This window comes from Monodelphis domestica, chromosome 8 (genome assembly GCF_027887165.1).
Source record: "Monodelphis domestica isolate mMonDom1 chromosome 8, mMonDom1.pri, whole genome shotgun sequence".
NCBI classification, from domain to species: Eukaryota; Metazoa; Chordata; class Mammalia; order Didelphimorphia; family Didelphidae; genus Monodelphis; species Monodelphis domestica.
The window spans coordinates 221,755,056-221,779,763 of record NC_077234.1 but is presented as its reverse complement, the minus strand read 5'-3'; the positions used below and the strand labels follow the sequence as shown (position 1 = coordinate 221,779,763).

The window sequence follows — 24,708 nt, the reverse complement described above, 5'->3', positions numbered from 1 at the left end:
TACTACCTCAACACTAGTTTCCTGTTATTTTCAAGAAGCCAATTTTACTCACTAAACTAGCCACCCAGAAATAACTACTCCCAGCTCACACTGTCATTCTTTGACCTCCATCCTCCTCAAGCATACCTAAACATGTCCAATTTCTAACTCTCTCATCTTTTCCACTATGTAATCTAGAATTCTTATTGCATAGTGAATAAATATCCTTCCATTTTGGACTTCTTCCTTTTTTACTACTTCTAACTATTTGTTCTCAATAAGATCTGGCTTTCCCCAGATGATACAGCATCTCCTCTTCACTAGCACTGATTTCGCTATCTCTTCTGCCCTCCCTTTACTGCAATCAAGTTGGTCCTGAAATAAAAGCATGCTGTGTGTTCCCCAACTCCACTTCCAAAATTTCCCTTTACACCTGTCACTCTGAAAAATCTACTCCTCTGAAGTTCATTCTATTAAAATATTCTACACTATGGAGATCATGGGGGGTATTGCTCTTAGGTCATTGTCCTTTATTCCTCAGTTATGCATCTGGATCACTGCCTTCTTCTCATATCCAATTCTAGTACTTATACCAGGGGATATACATATTCATATTCATGCACCCTCAAAACACCCTAACTCCCTAGTTCCTCAATTTCTTCAAACTTCATGACCCACTGCTCCATTCCATCTCTGCTATGCACAGGAATGGTCACACTTTGGATTATACCATTATCCACAAGTGATATACTTACTTGGTCCAAAATTCTTGCATTCTTCTCTCTGATCAGAACCCAAAAATCATTCCATCTTTCCCCATACCATATAAAATTATGCCATGCTAAAATTTATTTTATTAAAATTCCTCTCATATCAGCTTCAAATCAATTTTCCTTCCCTTCAATACTTTCTCCCACCATTATCTATACTTTCACTTTTCTGTTTTACCTTTCCAAACTTGACTTTTTATTCAATTAAACCCTATGTTCTCTCCTATCCTCTAGTCCTTTATCCCCTTGTCCCATTGTGATCACATCTTGCCAAATCCTACCCCTACCAGTCTTCTGCTCCTACTCATGTGCTACTGATCAGAGCATAAATACTCACACAGTTAAGCTTACCAGATACACTACAAATGTATATTATCTAACATCAACTGGGTGCTTTATTCAATCACAAGGCAACCTTTTTATTACTCCTTAATTATCTCATCATAAAAATCTATTTGGAACCTTCCTTTCTTTATTCAAGCCTTCATTGCCTTCTTTTCCCTCCAGCCTCTAATTTGAAGACATTGCTTCTTCATTGAGAAAATTGAGGCCATTTTCCATGAGTTTCCTGTTTCTGCTTTTTTTCAGTTCAAAGTTCCCATCATCTTACCATCTCCCCACTTTTCTCTACTTTCTGATAATGAAAAATCCATTCTTCTTGCTAAGTCTAAAACCTCTACATGTGCCCTTGATCCTATATCCTCTACACTTTTCCAGTAGATTATCCACACCGTTATCTTCTCTATAATCTTCCGTTTATTCCTTTCTACTGGTTCTATCATTCTTGCTTTCAAATAAACTCAAATTTCCTCCATCTTGAAAAATCATTACTGGGTCCTAAGTTTTGACCAGGGCAGATAGATGGGCAAATGGGTAGTTTTCTTGGCCTGGATTCAGGAAAATTCCTCTTCCTAAGTTCAAATCTGGCCTCAAGCACTAGCTACATAACCCTAGATGAGTCATTTAATCCTTTTGCCTCAGTTTCCTCATCTGTAAAATGATCTGGAGAAGGAAATGGCAAACCACTCCAGTACATTTGCTAAGAAAGCGACAAATAGGGTCAGGAAGTGTAGGGCATGACAGAACAACAATTTTTTGACCTCTTGGGCCTTCAAAGAGCTCATCATCTATTGGAGAAGACAACAGGAAAACTAAAAGGAAAACTAAAAAGCAAGGGAAGGTGGAAGGAGAGGATCTGATGATGGGGGAGTCAAAAATCAAGAAGAGAAGTTGATAGGGCATAATGAGTTTGGGGCTTTTGGGAGGATTTTATTGCCCCACTTTCCATCCTTCCAAGTAGAGTGACAGAAGCAACTGAGGAGCACCCTCAAAATAATCTATTTCCTTGTGAAACAAAAATTTTTTCCACATCCATTCCTTTCAATCAATCTTCAAATCTTCAGAATCTAACATCAAATCTTGTAATTCAACTAAAACATCCCTGTCCAAGTTTAACAACAGTTAACTTAATGCCAAACTTAATGTTTTCTCAGGCTTCATCTCTCTTAATTTAATCATACTTTTGGTGGCAACTGGGTAGCTCTGGATTGAGAGCCAGGACTAGAGATGGGAGATCTTAGGTTCAAATCTGGCCTCAGACACTTCCCAGATGTGTGACCCTGGGCAAGTCACTTAACCCCCATTGCCTAGTCCTTACCACTCTTCTGCCTTGGAACCAATACATATTATCCTAAACAATCCCCACTCCCATGTTTTCATGACATTATTTTTTCTCTAGGTTATTCTCTAATCTTTCTGATTACTTCTCAGACTCTTTTGCTGGTTTTTCATCTTTATCATGGGCCTTGACTATGAGTGGTCTTCTCTAAGACCCTCCTCTTTTTTTGTCTTTCCTTGCTGTTTTCCCCTTCTTTCCTTTCTTTTCTCTTCTCTTTCTTTATTCCTCCATTCCCTTTTCTTCCTTCCTTCTTCTCACACCCTTCTTTCTTTCCTCCTTCTCCCTTCCTTCTTCCCTGCCTTCCCCCTTCATCCTTCCCTAGTTCCTGCTTCACTTTCTTTTTTCTTACTTTCTCCCTCCACTTTTTCCTTTCCTTTCATCCATTCTTCCTTCTTTCCTTCCTTTCTCTCTCCCTCCCTTTCTCAGTCTCTTTTTTGTAAACTCAATAGCTCATATAGATTTTATTAAGATTTATATGCACATGATTCAGATTCTCTCTCTCTCTCTGTCACACACACACACACAGAGGCTCAGTCTATCTTCTGTATTTCATTCATATAGTACCAACTGCCTATTTTAGCTATTCAACTAGATATACCAGATACTACTCAAACTTCAATCCTATTCCTCTTCTAAACTTTCCTATTATTTTATAGTATGTCTATTATTTCAGTCTCTCAGATTTGTAACCTTGGTGTTATCCTCTACTTCTCACTCTGCCTATCTGATTGCTGCAAAATATTGCTGTTACCATCTCCACATCTCTCATATATGACTGGCTTAAGTCAGAACCTCATCATTTCTCTTGAGGAGATGTTGTTGCACCAATAGTAATTGGTTTCTCTGCCCCCAAACACTTTCACTCTATTTCATATTTCATTCCTTGGGCACATATGTAACTATGACACTCTCTTACTAAATGTACTAAACTCTAGTGATTTCTTATTATTTTTAAGATAAAGCATCAAGCACAACTTTTTTTTTTTACTTTCTAAAGCCCTTCATAATCTGGTTCTTACATGTCCTCCCAGGCCAATTATTCATTATTCCTCTTACTATACTCTGAAATCCAGCTAATCTAGCCTTCTTTTTCTCTCCTTTGTTTGTGGCACTCCATATTTAATCTCCATTCCTTTTCTTTTGCCAACTCTCTCCTCTATCACTGGAATTTACTCCCTCCTCTTGATTACTTCATAGAATTCCTTTCTTTTTTTAATAGGTTGAATTTACATAGTGATTTAAGGTCTATAAACTTCTTTATATGAGTTTTCTCATTTTACCCCAATCACAGTGTTGGGTGGTAGGTTCTATTATTATTCTCATCTTAGAGATGAAAAAAAAATAAGGCAAGTCAGAATTAATTTCCCCAGGATTATATAGTATTTGTCAGAAGAATTTGAACTCGTCTTTCTAATTCAGATCCACACTATCAACTCTGCCATCCAGCTAACTACCTGCTTCTTCATACAAGATACAACTTTCCTGATCTTCCTAATTGTTAATTCCTTCCTTCACTGACTACCTTGTATTTAATTACCTTGCATTCATTCTGTGTATATTTATATAGTTATGTTTTCTTCCCTGATAAAATGTAAACTCTTGGAGACCAGGAATTTCTTCTTTCATTTTTCATTTTTATTTTTAAAATCTGAATCCCAATTGCCTGAATCATAGTAGATATTTATGTGCCTATTGTTTTATTGGTAGACCAGAATGTTGATAATGAGAACCTAGATTAACTGGTGGCGGTTAACTGGTGGTAGGTCTGTTCCTACCAACAGAAATAAAGGAATGGATCCTTCAAATGGCATAATGACTGAATATACCAAATTGCTCTTGATCAAACAACTTTGACTCTTTGATACTCATTTTCTTCATCTATAAAATGGGAAGTGTTACTTGTATTGCCTAGCTCATGGGACTATTTTGAGAAAAGCATTTTAAAAAGCTCAAAACTTTCTCTAACTCTCCTCTGTCACTGTCTGTCTCTCTCTAGATATAGATAGATTGATATATATGATTTTTAAAATAGGGTATATGGTTTTGAAATGAACAGAAGTAGTAAAATCATAGGGAGGAAAATCTTTGAGGAAAGGATAAAAAGCTTGGTTTTGGCATATTCAGTTTGGAATATACAAATATACATGCCTGTGAGCAGATGGAATTTTAGGTCTTATCTCAGAGGAGACATCAGGTGGGAAGATAAAGATATTTATTCATCTGCAGAAGGATAGTAATTGATGCTTTGGGAATGAATGAGACTGTGAAGAAAGATACTTTATTATATAGAGTAAAGATGACCAAGGAAAAGCCTTGGGAATATCTACTTTAAAGAGATAGGGAGGAGACAAATGAAAGCAACAGAAAGGTGGTTAGGGAAGTCAGAGAAACAAGAATATTCTTGTCTTTAAAGCCAAAGGAGAAATGGTTATTCTGTAGAAAGAGGGCGATCAAATGTCTTTAACATTGCAAAAAGACCAAATGGGATGAGAAGTAGAGACAATTAGACTTGGATTATGAATGTTACTGGTGAACTTTGATCAAGAAGTTTTAATACAATGATCAGCATAGTTGCTAGATTGCAAAGAATGTAGGAGATTGTGAATGATAAGGAAGTAGAATCTCATAAAATATAGATATTTTAAGAAATTTGTAAAAGAAGAGGAAGAGAGAGGGGTATATTAGCTAGATGGTATAGAATGGTAACAAGAAGTTTATTTGTTAGGATTAGGTTATAGAACCTGTAAATTGTAGGTAGGCAGGAAGGTATTAGTGGTAAGGAAGATATGAATGAAAGAGAGGGAGGACTACCAGAACAAAATTTTGATGGATATAGAAGGAACAAGATCAAGAGTTTAGGTAAAGGTATCCACCTAAGAGAAAAATAGGATTTTTCCATACTAAGAGGAAAGGAGTTATTATGATGCTAAGTAATTTCATGAAATGGAGGAACAGATCTGATGGAGTTCAGATTGGATGAAACCAACCTTTTATGTAAATTATGGGAGGTATCATCTATCTTCTGTTATGCTTGGGGTAGATTGAAAGAAAGCCTTAGAAGAGAAGAGAAGGTTTGGAACAGTCTCTCTGAGGAATCTGAATAGAAGCTGACATTTATAGAGCAATTAAAGGTTAACATAGTGGTTTACATCCCTTTTTTTTACATTTAATTTGAATTTTACTTTTACATTTTGTAAACAAACATTTTGACATTAAAAAAAATTAGTTCTATATTCTTTCCCTACCTCCTACCCTCTTGTGAAGACAAGCAATTTGATATATATTATACATGTGCAATTGTTTTACATACATTTCTGAAACAAGTTAAAGTTTATAAAATGTTTTGTTTACATTGCACAAAACAACTCCATGAGGTAAGTCCTAAAAGTATTGTTTTCCCAAAGAAGTGTCAGAGGTGGGATTTGAACCCAAGTTCTTCCTTATCCCATCTGGCACTCTTTTCACTGTAACATCATGTGTTCACTTTTAACTACAATCTACTCCTACAAACCAAAACAGTAGACAATTGGGACCTGTTCCATACTCCTGTTACAATTTAATTTACTAATCACTGTGTCATCACATTTCCTTTCCCCACTTTGCTCCTTTATGAGCACTGCATTTTTTTAAACCCTTAGCTTCTGCCTTATAATTGATATAAGAATCAGTTTCAAGGCACAACAGTGGTAAAGTCCGGGCAATTAAGGGTCAAGTGACTTGGCCAGGATCATACGGCTAGGAAGTGGTGTCTGAGGCCATATTTGAACCTAGGTCCTCCTGACTCCAGGTCTAGCATTCTATCCACTGAATTAACTGCATTACTTTGATAACATCACTACCATACTCAAAAACTTTCAGTGATTCACCACTAAGAAAGCACACTTGTAACAGCATTTAGGGCCTCATCTAATCCTAAACAATTTTTCCAAACTTAGTACTCTCTATTTTCTTATAAAAACTTTCATCAAAGTTGATCTTCTCATGAGTTCTCACATATACTATTCCTTGTACCTTAAAGTTCATCCTCCCTTCCTCCCTGTCCTTTCCCTTCCACCACAAAAAAAACTGATACCCATTGTTCAAGGGTCTGTAGCAATGCTAAGTTCTTCCATGGAACCTCCTCAGACCCCAGACTGGTCCCCAAGACCAGAATTCTTTTCATTATACTAGATTTTCTTTTCTATCTTGACTTTGTTGTAATGCTCATTTAAATCAATGCTGTTATTTGTACATATTTTAAGTCCCATATTTAATTGCAAGGCCCTTCACGACAAGACTTTCTATAGGTTTGTAACACACAGTTTCCAGTCCCATATATGTGTGTGTATCAGGTAACTGATTAATATTTATTATTATTTGAAGTAACATATGTACAAAATATATAACCCTATCACTCACAACACACATGTTCCTAACCAAACTTTTCAGATTCAGGTCACATTCAATGTTGTCCACTAAAGATCTAAATCATCTTCTCTAAGGTTAAATGAGCTGTCTTGCAGTATCCAAATCTAATGATGGCTAAACAAATGAAATGCTTAACTGATGTTAAGAGACTCTAATAATAGAGTGTAAGCTCCATGAGGTACAATAATAACATATATGAACTTTGTTTTAGGTAAGCAGCTCATATCACTGATAAGCACATAGTAGGCATTCAAAACATTTATTGAATTTGTTTTTTATTATCAACTAGCCACAACCATATGTTTATATTTGTTCACTGATGTTCTATTTTGGATTGCACATGAACGAATTGGAAATAATATATACAGCTCCCAACTAACACTTCAGGATACAACAAGTCCCTTAGTTTAATATATCTTTAGTTACTTAAAAAAAAAAAAAGATGACACTATATTCAGAAATAATTGCTCTAGCCTCAGGGAGAGCAAAATCCTTATCATTTTGTCAACAAATAGTGGATGCTTATCATTATCATGCTTACAACTAATCAGGATGTGTAGAATGCAGGACCTTAAATGGTTAAATATATTTGCAAATAGACTAGCCTATTTTCATACAGTATCTCTGAGTAGAAATTAAGGGGGGGGGGAACTGCAGAGTCAGGTTAATTTTTCATATGCATTTTTGGCATATTCTACATGAGTAACAAACCCACCTGTTCAACCATACAGGCACCCAGGATAATTCTGTTACAGCTGGTTTGCACTAGGATTAGATGCCCCTTGCATTAGGTTGTAGATGTAGATATGGTTTCTGTAGTGATGAGGCAGACTGCAGAGATCTATTGGCTGCTGGCTTTGTAAATTTCATTCAGTTTGGTCCAATAGCAGAAGGAGAGAGTGGTACAGCCTGGACCTCTCTCCCTCCTCAATCTCTCTTTTTCTTGCAGATCAGTCTCTCTCCCTGTCTCTGTCTCTCTGCATAGGCAATCAGAGCTCTTACTCAGACACATACAACTCTTCCTTTCTTGCTCGGTTTGTAATGCATTTTTGTTCCTGAATGTAGGTCATTTACAACAGAAAGCACCAATTTCCTCCAAACCCCGTGTTTTTTATTTTATTATTATTTTTTTGGTGGTCTTTGCATTCCTTTGGACAAGAAAATCTCCTTGGATTACCAAAAGGAGAGGCGCCTGGATTGAATAAACCCTCCTGTATCATGTTCAGTTAGGATTCCCTGGAAGAACCTGGCTGTGTATAAAGGACATTTAAAGCAGATGCAGCTTTCCCCCGGCTAAGGTAGGTGCTAATTTCAGATACTCCTCTATGAGTTATTATTATTTTTAAACCTTTCCTTTTCTTAACATTTGGCTTGCAGTTTTTACCCTAGCAAAGGTGACAGGCTTCACTGCGGTGCTCTGGCTTTCACTTTTCCTGATATTTCTTCTTTTCTATTTTTGGACAATACTTTCTGACATGTCTACCCCATAATGTAGTGTCTCAATAGGGTCCCTATGGGTGTATGTGTGAACATGTATGTGCATGTGTATATATGTACAGCTACATGTATATCTCGACACATTTTATTTTGCCTAAAAAAAAAAAAACTGGAACGCCATCGGTTTGGAAGCATTTTGCTGCAATCAGCTATTTGAACGGCGCTGGGGGCTTTATGTGATGTGTTTACAAAGTAGCTCTGCCTTACATACAAATAAACAGAAGAGTGTGGAGGAGAGAAGAGGGAAAAATATCTGCAGTACAGGGAGAGAAAAAGCAAAGCTACCGTCTTCTGCAAGCCAGGAGATGAGAGATGAAGAAATAAGGAGCACTTCATGAAACTGAGCGTCTGGGTGCTTTCCCCCTTCCTTCTTCTCTAAGGAAACTGTAAACTAACGTGTCCTGGGCTTTTTTGGTTAACCAAAAAGAGAGGAAAAAAAAGGAAAGAAAGCAGCCTTGGCTTGTGTTGCATTAAGCAATTCATCTCTCCCCCCGCCCCCCCTTCATCTGCTGGGCTCTGGTAAAATGACGGCTTGTGTGATGCATGGAATAACGCACGTGATTGATTAGAAACTGGCATTTCGTGTTCGGTTTTACTGGGAAAAGAGATCGTGGTGTGCAAAATACCTCGGGGGTAAAAATTAAAATTCGGTAGCATCCCGCAACCTCTGCAAAGCAGGGGAGAAAAGATAGGGCAGCGTTGGCGTTTTCAATTTGGTTCCCCCCCATACACACCGGGGGGTCGGAATATGGTGGGGGATGGGGAACAGCAGGGGCGCCGGGTGGGTGGTGAGGAGGGGGTTGGGGGGCGGGGAAGAAAACCGGTGGTTTTGTTTCTTCCGGAGTCTCTCAGAACCACTTAGGTTTGAGGATAGATGCAGCTGCCGCTTCTATTCGAAACACGATTTCGAACCTCAGTAGGAAGAGAAAAGTTGGAAAATGCAGAGAGTGGCCCCTGGTTCCAGCTCCCTGGCCTTTGGAGCAAGTACTCTCCAATCCATGCCAGTACTGCCCCGTCTCTGGGTCAGGGACTATGCTTCCCTCTTAGAAGCCCGGTGTCCTGGCCACCCTGACTCCTGCCCTATGAGGGTCTGAAGCTTTGAGCCCCCCCCCCCCCTACACTTCCATCGCCCTTAAAAACAAAACAGAATCCTAAACTCTAAAACTGCCCCCTCCTCGTCTCCTGGGGGAAAAATGGGGAAGGAATAATTCCCACCCATAATTGCTTTTTACTTCCCTCCAACCCAACAGTCCCTTGCCTCCCCCCTCCGAATTGGTCTGCAGGGCTGATGCCGAAAATCTACTAAACCCGCAGCCCGTTGTGTGTGTGTGTGTGTGTGTGTGTGTGTGTGTGTGCGTGTGTGTGCGTGTGTGTGCGTGTGTGTGTGTGTGTGTGTGTGTGTGTGTGGAAGGTGAGGTGCAGTGTGGGGCCCCTGAAAAGCTTGTGAACTTGTGCTCTTTCCCCCACCCCTCCCCCTTCCAAGCCATCCTCAGCATCAGACCTGTTTCATTACTGCCCACCTCCGGATAGGGTTCCCGGACCTGCAGAACAGCGGGTGGGTACCGAGCGGGGAGTTAGGAGTTGCACGAAGGGGTGGGGGTTGGAGGGAGTAGGAGCTCTGGTAATGAGGAGGGGGGAGGGGAGAAGGTGGGCTTGCAGCCGCAACGCGTGAGAAATATTGGGGGGGGGGTGAGGGAAGAGAGAGAGCTAAGAGTTGCTCTCCCCACCCCCAGGCTCAATCCCGATTTCCTCCCACCCCCATTCTCTCTTTGACTTCCCCATAGCCTACTCCCCCAACCCCACTGTTCATTGCAAGGTCTCTACTGTCCCTGGATCCAGACAAGACAAGATCATTCAGTCTCCCCTACCAGCTAGCCGCCCTCACAGCAGCGAGCCCAGATCCAGCCCTTTCCCTAACCACGGGCTCTGCGGCGCCCAGAGCAGGTGGGATCCTACCCCCTAGCGCGCGGCCAAGGAGCTCAGGGCATCTACATTCCCAGAGCCTACCACATTTGACAGCCACAGCCGAGACCCCTCTTCTCGAGGAGTCAATGGGAGCTGTGGTCCAGAGACTTTACCTATCCAGCTCCGGGGCCATTGACCCAATGGGGCACTCTGGGAATGGATGGATGCCCCTCTACAAAGCATTCCGTTTTCCCAGACTTGAGCTTCCTGCCTACCTACCCCCGCAGCGATCTCTCAGTGCTCTCTGTATGTCCTGGTTTTATCGCTCTTTCTGGAAAGACCCGCAGGTGGTGGGATCTTGAGGGAGGCAGACCATGTTTGATGTATTATTGGAATGATGATTTGTTGATGATCGTGATTAGACCAAGGTTCCAGGCAGTTAAAGGGAAGCTGAGGGATGGAGGATTTGTGATGGACTATAATGGGGCGGGGGCGGGAGGGTGGGGGTGGCGCAGAAGGGGCAATAGGAGGAAAAGACCTCTGAGACAATTGGTATACTAGTTATTTATCGTATCTTAATGATAATCTTAATCCAGACGAATAAAATAAAATGGGTGGTCTCTTCTGAAAAATATCAAGCCAATTTAAATCTTATATCTGGGCTCAACTTGGAAAAAAATTGGAGGGGTGGGAGTTAGATGGGGGCTATTGAAATAAGCAGATGCTGTTCTTGCAAGGAAAAGCCGCAAGGTGGTAGTATGGATTCTTCTTACTGAATTGTATTTTATTTCATTATTTGGTCAGTTTGGGGAAAGGATTTTTATATGCTCATATCCTCTATTCTTGAAGGAATACATAACAGGTTTTTAAAACACAGGGTACATTTTCTGAACAATTTTCTGAGCCGAGAGGAGGATAGTTTCCTAATTCTAATTCTACACTTGCCATGATTTAAGGGGAGGGAAGTAAAGGAAAGTTCTGAGTTAAATTTATTTATCCTGATGTAAGAAAAATGGAAGAATCCGAATGCACTGGTGAAATAGGAACAGCATTAAGAACTAATAAGAAATGGAAAAATATACCTTCAGCTGCCTTACTAAATACCTTGATTTAAGTGGACTGATTTTGGTGATGTAGTTGCTTATCTTTCAGTCTCCTGCATGATTTTCCTCGAGGTTGTTCAGCTTTTTGTGAAGTGGTAGAGTTGTGATGATTATGAAATTAAAACAAAAACCTATCTTAAAAAGATTAGTCCATTATTTTTAGTTGGCTTTTTAAAAAGCAACCTTAGAAACATGCCACCTTCAGATATACTGAAGGGATTTCCTACTGTAGAAAGAGAAGGTTGGAGGACAAAGGCACATGGATGAATTAATTTCTTGTTCACAGAGAATCTCTGGAGCTTCCATTTGCCTCAACATTAAGGCCATCAGTGTTACATTAACTTCCTTGCTAATACAAATGATCTTGGATTAAAAATTCAGTAATATGCAACCCATGGAAAATGCAAATATACAATTGTTATTAGATATTTTAATACCTTATCTTTCTTCCCAATCATGTAAGAAAATAATTTGGGGCACCAGAGCAAGCTGACAATTACTTCATCAGTTTTAACTCAGTGGTTAAAAATCAGTGTTGCCTTTTAGAAAGGGAATTGATTGTAAGTTTAGTCTTAATTTTTATTGCTTTTTATATGAATATCATTAGTCTTTGGTACTTTCATTAAGTCTCTGGGTATTTACTTTGATGGTAGAATTATTTTCTTTTGTATTTTTAAAAAATAGATACTGTTGCATGTAGAGTGGACTCTAAATATAATACCAGGGAATTACCAGCTAAATCTGAAAGTAGCAAAATGCATCTGAAAGGTGACTTATTGCTTCATCGTATTTGCAAAGAAGGCATAATGGCATTAGTAAGTAAATATATTTTAAAGCATGTGAAAGCTCATATGCTTTAGTTTGGCATATTAATCCTTAGTATTTGAAAGCTTTTTCCTGGTCTGTATTCCCTCCCCACCACTCTATTTTTTCTAGTCACATTTTTTGAAGGGAAGATAGATAATATTTACATCCAAAATAATACCACCACTTATAGATTTACATTATGCAATTCACAGAATTATAAATTTTAATGTATTATTAGGAGATTCCTTTAGAATGTTTAGTTTCTTTTTATTAATTCCTATAGTTACCAAGAATTAATGAGATGTCCCCTCAGAAGTAAAAACTGTTTCTTTTGTTGTTTTCAACATTCTACCATTTTAAGTAGTCCTAAAGAAAACTCTTCACGATTACAGTACTAGTGTTAAAAGGCATATTGTCATTAAAAATGCTTGTTCCAATAAAATGTCAGCATAAAATGTCGTGAGATCTTTTAAACATTCCTGATGAACACTAAGAATATATATTTTAATGATTCCTTAGTCGATTTTAAGAAAATGCTTAAAACCAACATTCTCAGGTATGACTAGTACTGTAGACCAGACACATATTTGAATCACATCTATCTAAATCATACTTAGGTGGGAGAGAGTACTTTTTCAAGGACTATGGTACAGGTCATAATTATGGGAAAAAAGTTTCAGAGTGGTTTAAATGATGTATCTAAGTTTCTCATTTACTATAGTGTTCTTTGAGCATTGATAATTGATGAGTGGCCAGTAGATAAATTAATTCTAGCACAGAGCAGTTGGCATAAATATATATGAATATATGTGTTACAAAGATAGGTAAAGTAGCTAGACACTTTGGCCTGCCCACATCTCAGGTGAAAGTTATGGTGGCCATTTAATTAGAAGATGAAAGTTAGAAAGCTAAGTTGTCTGGAGTGTTAACAAGACAGCTTACATAGAAACAGACTGTTATGTTCTTCAGCCATGTTCATTTCCAGAATATGTTCTGGTTTTGTCAGTTTCTCAGTACAACCCACATTTGGCTTTTCAAAGGACCACACTGTTCAATGATAGTTGAATGACATTACAAAACAAATACTCACTGGGGGAGTTAGTAGGATAAGATTATGTGTGTATATTCCACAAGAAACAATAAGTTGCTTAGAGTATGACAGTTCTTCCATGTGATGACAATGAATAAGCACAAGAAGGAAGAATTTCTTTCTGGTGTGTCCTGAATTTCTCAAGCTCATTAGAATTTCAGTCTGAAAAAAAAAAGAACCTATAAAACTATTTTGTAAATGTTAAGTTAGCAGTGGGCAGGTTACATATACATAGATCAATATGGGGAACTAATCTCAAAATTTAGCTTGTTGCTTCTTGTTATTGTTCAGCTTAGGTATGCTCAATTGATGTTTGCAAAACTTTTATGCTCCATAAGTCTCTCCAGTGTGCTCTCCCATTCTCAATAGCTCTCAGCCATTTGCTTTATTTACTGAATTGAGTGTGAAGTGTATTTATAAAATAAAAAAATTATTAATATTATTATTAATTTAAAAGTGATAGTTAACATAAATCTATATTTTACAATCATAAAAGGAAGACAGATATGGGAAAAGATTGCAAGGACTAATTAGTTGAGGGGTAAGATTCAAGGAAACATTTTTATTTTAAGATAGTGTGAATGAGGTCTCACATGTGATTTAACAGCTTTTTCCAAATGTGTGGAAATGACCCCAAAGTTTTGTTTGGGTTGTTGTATTTAAAATAAACTTCATATAAACAGTGATATGTGACATCAGCAAAGTGTTAGAGTTGTGATAAAAATAGTGAAAAGTTGCTAGTGATGGCCACCTAGAGGATTTAGTTTTTTCTCTCAGTTCTACTCCAAAATTTTAATTCATTTGCATTGGAAAGTGACTGAAAAATATTTAAGAATATTCAACTCATAATATAACTTATTTTTTGATGAGATCAACATTTGCAACTAAACTATTCTAATACTACTCCTTATATTTTTCTTCCAGGATTATATTTTATCAAAATGTAATCTATTTAAAACAGTAGGTTCTTTTTTTTATTAAAATCCATTGACAAATCACTTTATATATGAATGGTATGACTATACAATGGATAGCAGGGTGACCTTGGATGCAAAAGACCAGGATTCACATATTGTCTATTTGACTCTGGGCAAATCAGGAAAACTTTTAGAACCCCAGAAAAAATCTTTAAAATGTTAAATTAAAGTGAATTGCTAATTTGAATAACTAGAGGAACTTTCCACACTGAGAGTTTCTTGTTCTGGAAATCTAAACATCAGTATATATTTCTCTGCACATGGAATTATACCTATAGACATATGTATACATTCACTTGTAAAAAAGTTATATATATATATACATATATATTTATACAGAGATACATATGAGTATTCCCTCTTTGAGTTGCATTGCTTGATGGGATTTGAGAAGCTTCAAAGAGAATCATGATTAATAAAAACTGTTAGAATGTCTAGTTTTTTAATCATAAATAAATAGCAAAGACTTATTAAACACTTAAATATCAAGCCTTCTGCTAAGAGCTACAAATACAAAGAAGAGGAAGGGGAAAAAGGTTCCTCCTTTAAGAAACTTACAGGCTAATGAGGTAGTCTGCCTTTAAGGTGATTGATTAAGCAAATTCAACATTTTAAAACCTAATTTTCTCTTATAACTACACTCAGGATTTGAATAAGGTATTATTTCTTAAGAGTTAACATTTTAGTGTTAATAAAATACACATAAAGAAATCTACTGTAGGGCCAAAAGTACTATTCCACTTTTCCAAATGCTATTCCAGTATTAGAAGTTAATGAAAGGGAAGCCACAAAACAGAAAAATCTGTACATGCTTTTTCCCCCTTCCCCACAGTTCTCTATCCCCAGAGGATAGTTCTGTGGGTTGTGAGGAATAAAAATAACTTTTTGCTTTGAAAATATACAAATGTTCAATAAGGATAGCAAATAAAGTCTCCATTGCCTGCAGCATAATGCAGAAATATCTTACAGGTTATTATATTTAGAATTGGAAGGAACTTTCTATATGGTCTCGGTCAATCTCATTATTTTAACTTTGTAGATTATAATACATGTCTTTAGTAGCAGAGTTCAGTTTTAAATTTAGATCTTCATCTATAGTCATTCCTTATTTCCACTGTATTTGATTGCTTATTATTGCCACCCTGGTCCCTTGAAAAAAATGATACATTACCCAAAGGCAAAAGTAATTTCTGCCTTCTAAAAACACATTTTAAGAGTCATGAGCACCAAAATGAAGAATATGTCAGCTTTCATGAGCAACTTAAAAAGGTATCTATATTTACAAGCCATTGAAAGTATACAACTTTATTTCCTTTGGATGCCAAAAGTTCTGTTCTTAGAGACCCTTAAAGAACAATGCATGAAAGAATGGACTGAGCAATGGGACATTCGGAAACTTCAGGTTTGACAGATTCTTCTCTTATGACTTCTGTTTTACCTACATTGCCTCTTTTAAATTAATCATAGCACTAATTCATTCATACTCTACATACTGATTACAATTTGAAAAAATCTAAATGGTAAATGCAGCAAGTGTGAAGTAGTATAAATTTCTTGTCCTTTATATAACTCTCCCCTTGTACATAATATACTATGAATTTGAGTTATAAGAAAAGTCATAAATCTAAATCTAATAAAATTATATAATAGAAAAAGATATATTGTTATAAAACTTAGAATCAAGATGTAAGATGTCTCTGTTCCACAAGATAATATATTAAAAAATACGATCAAGTCCTCAACTTAAAAATTGGTCATGTTTTAAAATTACTTGCTTCCTAGCTTCCTCCTTCCTGTTTTCTTCTTTCCTTACTTTCTTCCCTTCTTTACTGCCGTCCCTCCCTCCTTTCCTTCATTCCTTGGAACAAAATTTCCTTTGAAAACCACAATACTAAGTGCTCTAGTAAACACCATCTAAAACTTTATTTAATCCAGAATAGAACTAAAATATAATACTGATAAGCCAGAGAAGTAGTATGGCTAATAACAGTATAGTTTGACTACATTTTGTTTTTGTGAACTACTCTAGGAATTTGATCATTATTTAAAATTTCTGTGAGAAAATGTATTTTGTAATGTTTAGAGAGAGGTTTAGAGGGTTGCTAGAATGCTCATATTCTGTCATGTGGTTTGAGGCTAGGTTCTCTCTCTCTGTACATTTTTACTTTCCATGGCACAATGGTCCCTGGCCAACATTTCAGCATTGAAAAGGAAATTAAATATCTTAGACAATCTCTCTCTGAGAATCTTAAACCCTATCACCAAGCCACTTTGAACTCTTTTATTCCTTTCAATGAGAAAGTCATTCAGTTACACGTGCACATGCACACACACATGTCATATATATTTTAAGTTAGAGAACCAGAGAACCTTTGTAGGTTTTTTATTTGATATTCACTTTGAGGATATTTTTGTTTCTTTTTCATTTTCAATTGCAAGAAATTTGAATCATGAAGAAGGGGAGAGACTTAACAGTGGGGAAAGGAATGATAGTTTTTTTTTTAGAGATAGTTTAAGATAAGATAATAAAGATGTAAAGGCAAGTGAGGTAGGAGAGAAAATCAGGTATAGTAAACTAGTGGCTTCATGGATACCGTATTTTTAAGCCTACCTGAATTGAAAAAATATTTTTAAAATACTTTATATTCTTAAGGGTACCTAAGGACTAAAGAGTATAATTGGAACTTTTTTAAAACCTCAAGTACAAATTATTCACATTGTTAAACAATCTATATACAATGAACCTGGAAAGGAATGAGATTGACACTCATGTGAGTATGGTACTAGCATAATTATTTATAGTTAAGACAATCTTATATGAAACACTTCTGGGCTTATATAAATCAATTAACACCCATTATTGATTGTGACCATTTCTAAGCATGACAATTAATATACTTCATTCTAAAATTTTAAATGTCTAGGTTTGGTTTTACATATGAAGGATTCTAATATTCTACCTTGAAATCTATATCTTAAGTTTTCTAAGTTCATTTAGTTTGATAAAACACTATTTGTTTTGGATGGTGTCATAAATGCTGTCTAATATTGAAAGTTAGATGCTAATTTATTTATAATAATATTTGATTATGAATTCTTCCAATTAAGTGACTCTTGAAAATGAGTAAAAGATGTTGCTAAATAGTAGTAAGAAAATTCTAATGTCTGAAATGAGTCATATTGTCAAATCAAAGAGTATTTATTAAGTGCATACTATGTGCAAAGTACCTTAAGACATTTTTTTTGTTAAAATTTTAATTGCATAATGATAGCAAGTCATAATTGAATTATTTTTCACTTACTGTCTATTTCTAAGAGGCATGAAATATTGACTATTTTGCCTGCCTTGGTAGCTTTAGAACACTGTTGAATAATAGAAATGATGAATGTAATTCATACTAGAAAATATTAGGCTCATTTAGAATCTTATTTAGTGCAAAGTAGTAGACATACTGTGTGTGTGTATATATATATATATATATGTATATATATATATATATATACACAATACATACACAGACATATATATGGGGAATATATATACGAGTAGACATTCTGAATATATCTGGGGAGAGAGATATGTATGAATGTGTATATATATATATATATATATATATATAAACTTAAATACTTTGAATCTTTTCTTATTTATTAAGTGAAGGAGTTAGGCTAGATTTCTGTGATCTCTTGTAGAATAAAAATTTTGTGATTATGACTCTACATACTAAGCATCATATTTTGAACTTAAAGGACTTAATGTGTACCTCCTTCCTTAAGTGAAGGAAATAACTTACTGATTAAATGTGACTGAGTGCATTATTGTAAAGCACCTACAAAATGCTTTAAATTGAAGCAATGCATTGAACACTTCCGTAGTCACACCAGATCATCCCTAATTTAATTTGATTAGTACAATATATTTCTGTCTTGTGGCTATTCTGTGCCAAATCATTAATGAAGTGAGGTTAACAAGAATATTTTCCCTAAATTTTGAAAAATAACCCCTTTTTAAAAATTCTTTTGTTGTTTATTCTTCTAAGAAATTGAGATTTGTTTCCTTGCCTTCTGCAAGATCATTCCTAGGTGTATTTTTGGTGCTGATTTCCCCTATTTCTTATCTTCTTAGATTTGCTGAGCTTAAATTTGCCACAGACCTAGTCTATTTTATCTGTCTTTATACTTTCTTCCTGACAGCATTTCACGGTTTGAAACACTTTTGTTCAGTTTCTGTTGAGTTGCTTTTCCCAAACCATAACTTGCTATTGAAATATTTCAAAATACACAGATAAATAGATAATTAAGAGCTCATTAAATTAATCAAACTTAACACTTAAAGCTGACTTTATTTGCCAGAAGAGGCTACATAACATAATGGATAGAGATCAGAAGTTAGTGTCACGAAGACCTAAATTCAAGTCCTACATCGAACACATATTTCCTTTGTGATCCCAGTAAAGCACTTACTTAACCTTGTGGTGACTCAGATAATAAGTGATAGATTAATTAATGATGTGTATTTGTTTCAGTGGAATAAATTAGCACAATGAAAAAAAATCACAAGTCTGAACTGAAAATATTCTCTGATAATATGGTATTTCATTTTCTGTTCATTCTTATTAATAGCAGTCTAAGGAATGCATCCATTTTTTCTCCTAGTATGTAAAATACTACATACCCCTCACTCATCAGGCAATGTAGGAAACCACTTAATATAAATGTGCAGGTACCTCTAGGGGATGTTTTCGTCCTGAAAGATGTCACGTGTAAGGAAGCCTTGCGTGTGTGCGTGTCTGTGTGTGTCTGTGTGTGCTTCTGTATATACCTATTGGATAATGTTTATAGGGAACTCTTAGTGGAAATCCTTTAACCATTGCAGACCAGTAACTCATCTTTAAGTGAGCAGATAAAGTAACTTTCCTATATTTGCACATCAAATATGGGAACCAGATCAAACCTGCTAGTGAGAGACAGTGGTTAAATTTTCAGTTTTTTTGACAAATGCTACAAATCAGGGCTTGACTTACTGTGGTGTTATTAATTGTGTATATTTAAGAAAGTGATGGTAAAAATGTTAATACTGAAAATTGAATTTTAATAGTGTATGTTTTGTATATATTTTCCTTCCTACTATCTGATTATTAAACATTTTCCAGTACATTCCTGAGGCAAAACTTGAACCTAGATCTTTCTGAGACCAAGGCTGACCACGTCTCAAAATTACTTCTCTATTTATCCCAGAATGCTTCAAAATGTTATGTTCTCAGTGCTGCCCTGCCTCAGATACATTTTCTTTTTTTCTTTTAAAATTTTTCCTTAAGTATTTTTCCATGGTTACACGATTCATTTCTTTCCCTTCCCTTTTTCCCTCCCCCTCCCAGAGCCGACAAGCAATTCCACTGGGTTATACATACATTATCGCCCAATATCTATTTCCATATTGTATAGTTGGAAATTCTTAAACCCCTAAAAACTACGTTACCCAAAATTCCTTCCTGTATTACCTAGAATCCTTTTCCCTTTTACTATGTCCTCATGTTTGTGTGATTGATTATAAATTGGCTGTAACTCCTCCCTCTCTCTCTCTTTTTCTCTAGACTGAGTTGGGTTCCGGTAGTTCTTTTACTTTAGTTATTATCAATAAAACTTTATAAAATATAATATTTATTGAATATTAATTAAAAACCCAATCATTTTTGTAATACTCTTTTAAAAACCAAAACCCCACATCCAATACCCATGTAAACAAGTAAAAAATCAAATATTTTCCTTCTATGTTTCTATTCCCATTGTTCTGTCTCTCAATGTGGATAACATTCCTTCTCATTAGTCCCTCCAAATTATCCTGGATGTTGCATTGCTGTCAGTAGCAAAGTCAATTACAAATGATCATCCCACAACATTTCAGTCTCTGTATACAATGTTCTCCTGGTTCTGCTCCTTTCACTCCTCATTAGTTTGTGGAGGTCTTTTCAGCTCACAGGGAGATAAAGCAGTTTATCATATCCATTTTCTTATGTTTTCACTTAGCTCATCAGTCTCTATGATTTCACTTTACCCTCTTATGATAAAAAAAACACAAGAGCACATAATTGAACTATCTGTCTTGTAAATTTGAAATTTTTAATATTAACCTAGTTTGTCATAAACTTTTCTTGGCACTAATTATTTTCTATAGGACTTATTATTTAAGATGACATTATTCTTAACATTTTGTCTTCAAAGGAAGCTATTATTTTTCATTGTGCTTCAAAGTGATGATGAATCATTATGTAATAAAAAAGAGATAGAATACTGAAATCTGAAGACTTGACTAGTAATCACATTTTTTTTTCACTAATGCTATGAATTCATTACCATGGTTTAGTCTTACTGAGAACATCCCTGCTATTAATGCAGAATTGTACTTGCCCTTGTGGAGATAATTTTAGGGTTGTGACTTAAAATCTAGATTTAATTAGCCACCACAGGAATTCCCAAATAAAATACCCAAGCCAGTCTGGAAATTTATGGTACTTTAATTAATATAGAGGGAAGGAATTTAAAGAGAAGGAGAGAAGAGGATATAGGATTTCTCCTGCCTGGCCTGTGCCAGGGGGAGTTTAAAATTCCTGCCTCTAGGGCCCTGAAGAAGATCAGAGTCTTCTAAGAGGATAAAGTTGGAAAAGTAAAAGAGGGAAACTCAGCCAGAAACTCACCACGGAACCGGACAATAGCTTGTCGCCATGCTAAGATGCTGAAAGGCCCAGCATGTTGCTATCAGCCAATTCTCCGCCGCCAAAGGTACCAGAGAGAGGAAATGAGCCAATATATAGAGCTTTCATTCTTGTGTCTCCTCCTCTAAATGCCCATTATTTTTAGTTCTCATCTTCTTTGATTAGATTATATCTTTAGAGTTACTTAACACTTCTTTGTTAAGTTAACCTTTTGTGAGTTACTTAACCTTTTTGTGATTAATTTAACCTTTATAGTTACTTAACACCTTTTTGCATTAAGATCTTAAAATAGACTTAACCTAAAGTTCTAGCTTCACTAGAAGGTAAGAGTTAAGTACCTTCATTGTTCAATCAGGAGATTACAACTTTATCTTCCCCTAAAGTATGGTCTAAGTAGGGTGGAGTAATTTAGAGTTCCCAAGACATTCCTGATTTTGTTAAACTGAGTATCTTCATTGTTACAATCGGGAAATAGCTAAATCCAATCCACACAATCCTCCCTGATGGTCGTTGGGAGACTAGTCACCCAATTGCTCATTTAACATAATCATCTTGTAGTACTTAAGCACTTTTAACTATCCTAGGATTTAACATATGTCAAGTGTCACAGCCTCGAGTCTCACACTAGTTTTTCAAATGCCTTTGTATTGGCTTAGAAATATATCAATCTGTGCTCCTTGTTTTTGCCTCATTTCCTAGAATCAGACACAAACATTAATCATAGTCCCATAACATTTTATCAATAAATGGCAGGTTCCCATAGTTTAAAACTTTTTGGTATGCATTGATATTATAGAAAGTACATATATATATATATCTATATAGATATATATATGAAGATATAGATATAGATATAGATATATAGATATAGATATATATTAAACATATTACTGCAGAAAAGTTAATATTAATTGTATGTATCTTTAGTATAAGAAATGTGAAAAAAGGAAAAAATCAAATATTCTAATAAAAATAAAAGAAAAGCAATAATAATAATAAGGGGGAGAAAAATCATGAATTCAATGTGTTCTCGAAAAACGACATCCACTTGTCAATGGATTATTATCTCCAATTCATGTGATAGGATACAGTCAATTAGTCTCAACAGAAGATGCTCTCTTCATATGTGAGCAATGAATCCAAGACTCCTTCTCTCCAATCATTATAGAAGTTGGTGTAGCTAACAATATTTGGAATGGCCCTTCCCAGGAAGGCTGAGTTGCTCAAGTATGCTGCAAATTCTTAACATACACCTTGTCTTCTGGGTTCAGGTCATAAAGTGAAAAGTCTAGTGGTCCGGCTTGTACTGCAGCTCTGGATTCATGGAGTTCATGCAGTTTGTGCTGTAATTCCTGTATATAGGAAGCAATAGTAGTATCTCCCCCTAATAGTGATGTATATGTAGGGGAGAAAGGTTTAGCCTGGATGTCCAAAAAGCATCTCAAATGGCGAGATGTGTAGGTCTCCTCTAGCCCTGCTTCTAAGATAAAATAGTGCAAGAGGGAGAATTTCAGGCCATTTTAAATGTGTCACAGTGCATAATTTGCCAATCACAGTTTTAAGTTCTTTATTCATCCTTTCAACTTGGCCTGATCTCTGGGGGTCATATGGAACATGGAATTTGGGAGTTATCCCCAAGCAAGAATATATCTGATTTAGGACAGAATCAATAAAATGACTTCCTCTATCTGAATCAATATGTGATAGCAGGCCAAAGAGAGGAATAATTTCTTTTAAAAGCACCTTAGCAACAAAAGCCCCTGTGGCTTGGGTCACAGGAAATGCTTCAGGCCATCTGGTCAGTCAATCTACTATGACTACACAAAATTTATCATGTCCAGCCTTTGGCATTGTTATGAAATCTATCTGTAGGTGCTCAAAAGGTGTGTAAGCCAGAGGATGCCCACCAAAGACTTTGCCACGAAAAGTGTGTTGGTTATATGCCTAGCAGGTAGAGCAGGCTGAACACACTTTAGAGGCAATGGTAGTTATACCAGGGGCTATCCATACTCTCTTAACAGAGTCCACGATGCCCTGGGTACCAAAATGACCATTTTTATGAACAGATTGGCAAATTTGGTGATCGAAACTTCTAGGGAGCAGGGGTTTTCCTTCAGATGACACCCATACTCCATTAATCTGTTTTGCTTTGAATTTTTGTTTCCATTTTTCCACTTCCTTTTCATTATAGAAAAGTGATAAATTTAAGTCATCAATGGTTGTTAATGTTAAAATTAATTCAGGCACTTCTATGGCTGCTAACTTTGCAGCGGCATCTGCTCCATCATTTCCCCTAGAGAAAAGGTCATTGCCACCTATATGGGCAGAGCAATGAACTACAGCTAGGGCTTTAGGCAGTTTGAGAGCAGAAAGAACTTCATTAATAATTTCTGCATTAGCCATAGGATTTTCCAGCTGAGGTTAAAAATCCTCTCTGGGGCCATAGCATCCTGACTGATTGAGAAATGCCAAAAGCATATCTAGAATCCAAATAAATTGTTGCCTTTTTATCCTTGGCAATTATACAGGTGTGTTTCAGAGCTATTATTTCTGCCCCTTGAGTGCTAATATTAGAGGGCAGTGAATCTGACCACTCAGTGGCAAATTCTGTGACTACAGCATCTCTAGGACATTAGGGTCCAGAAAATCAAAGGTTGTATCCTCTTATTCCTGTGCTCCAGTCCCCAACGGACACCTTCATTGTATTTGGGAAGTTCCTTGGGCACCCTTCTGAAGGGCACCCCCCTAAGGGACATTAGCAACCCAAGTATTTTTTGGTCAAGCACCACTTGTTATATTGTTATGTAGTCATTTGGTTTGAGTTATCATTTTCCCAATATCTATTCCTATAGTTATCACTCCTAAAGTTGTGGTTTCCATTATCATTATTATAGTTATTTCTATAATTATCACTTCTGTAGTTGTTATTAAACTGCAGATTCCTTCTGAGTACCTTGAGCAAAGTTCTACACTCTACCATCCTGTGGCCCTTCTTCTCACAGAATTGGCAGGTAATGGATTGATAATTAGATTCCTGGAGTGGGGCAAGTGCCACTGGTTGAGTATCATGTCCAATGTTCAGTTTAGTAATCATATCTTTTAAATATCTCAATTCTTTCTTCATTTCCTCCATGAGATTATTATCTTCTTCCTCCTTTTCTTTGTTTCCCTTTGAAACATATTGAGCAGTTTTCCACAACTCTTCAAGGTCCATCTCTAGCCATCTTGGATAATGTGTTCTAAAATAATCTCTCTTTAATAAATCTCTAAAATAATCTCACTTTGCAAGAGTTATTGACAAAGTGCTTTCTAACTTGTCCTGTGCAATTTTCTTTAGATAGGTCAAAATCCAGGTATCTACCCCCAAACTCAATTATTCTGTCCATGAATCTGGAGGCTGTCTCTTCCTTATTTTGTTTAATTCATTCAAATTCTGTCCATTTATCTGTACTTTCTGCATACTCTCTCATTGCTATTAAGATGGCCTCTCTACAACGGTATAGTTGTAAATAATCCTCAGAGTTGTTATAGTACCATTTGGGATCCTGAGATGGCCAGTGTGCTGCATTATGCCCCTGGCTTTTGTTGACATGATCAATTATTTTATTTTTCTTACGTTCAGTTAAAAAAGCCTGAAGCAAGTTCTCAATGTCTTGGTAAGATGGATTATATTGAAAAATATATCTGTCATCTTTTTTGTTATTGGAAAGGGATCTTGTTCATATGTGGGAATATTTTGTGTAAATTCATTTATTTCTTGGGGAGTAAACAGTATATTGTGC

The 24,708-nt window shown here is 36.2% G+C and overlaps 1 protein-coding gene across 4 annotated transcripts in view; it reads left to right on the top strand.

Moving 5' to 3' along the window:
- Positions 1-7,630: 7,630 nt before the first annotated feature.
- The window catches only part of NLGN4X (neuroligin 4 X-linked), a 456,535-nt gene continuing 439,457 nt past the window's right edge, over positions 7,631-24,708 (top strand). For 2 of the 4 annotated variants that reach the window (XM_007500719.3, XM_007500713.3), the window contains exon 1: positions 7,631-8,132. The gene's annotated coding sequence lies outside the window, so the exon portion shown is untranslated. The remainder of the gene's footprint in view (positions 8,133-24,708) is intronic. The other 2 variants (XM_056806796.1, XM_007500717.3) reach the window with 2 other exon arrangements.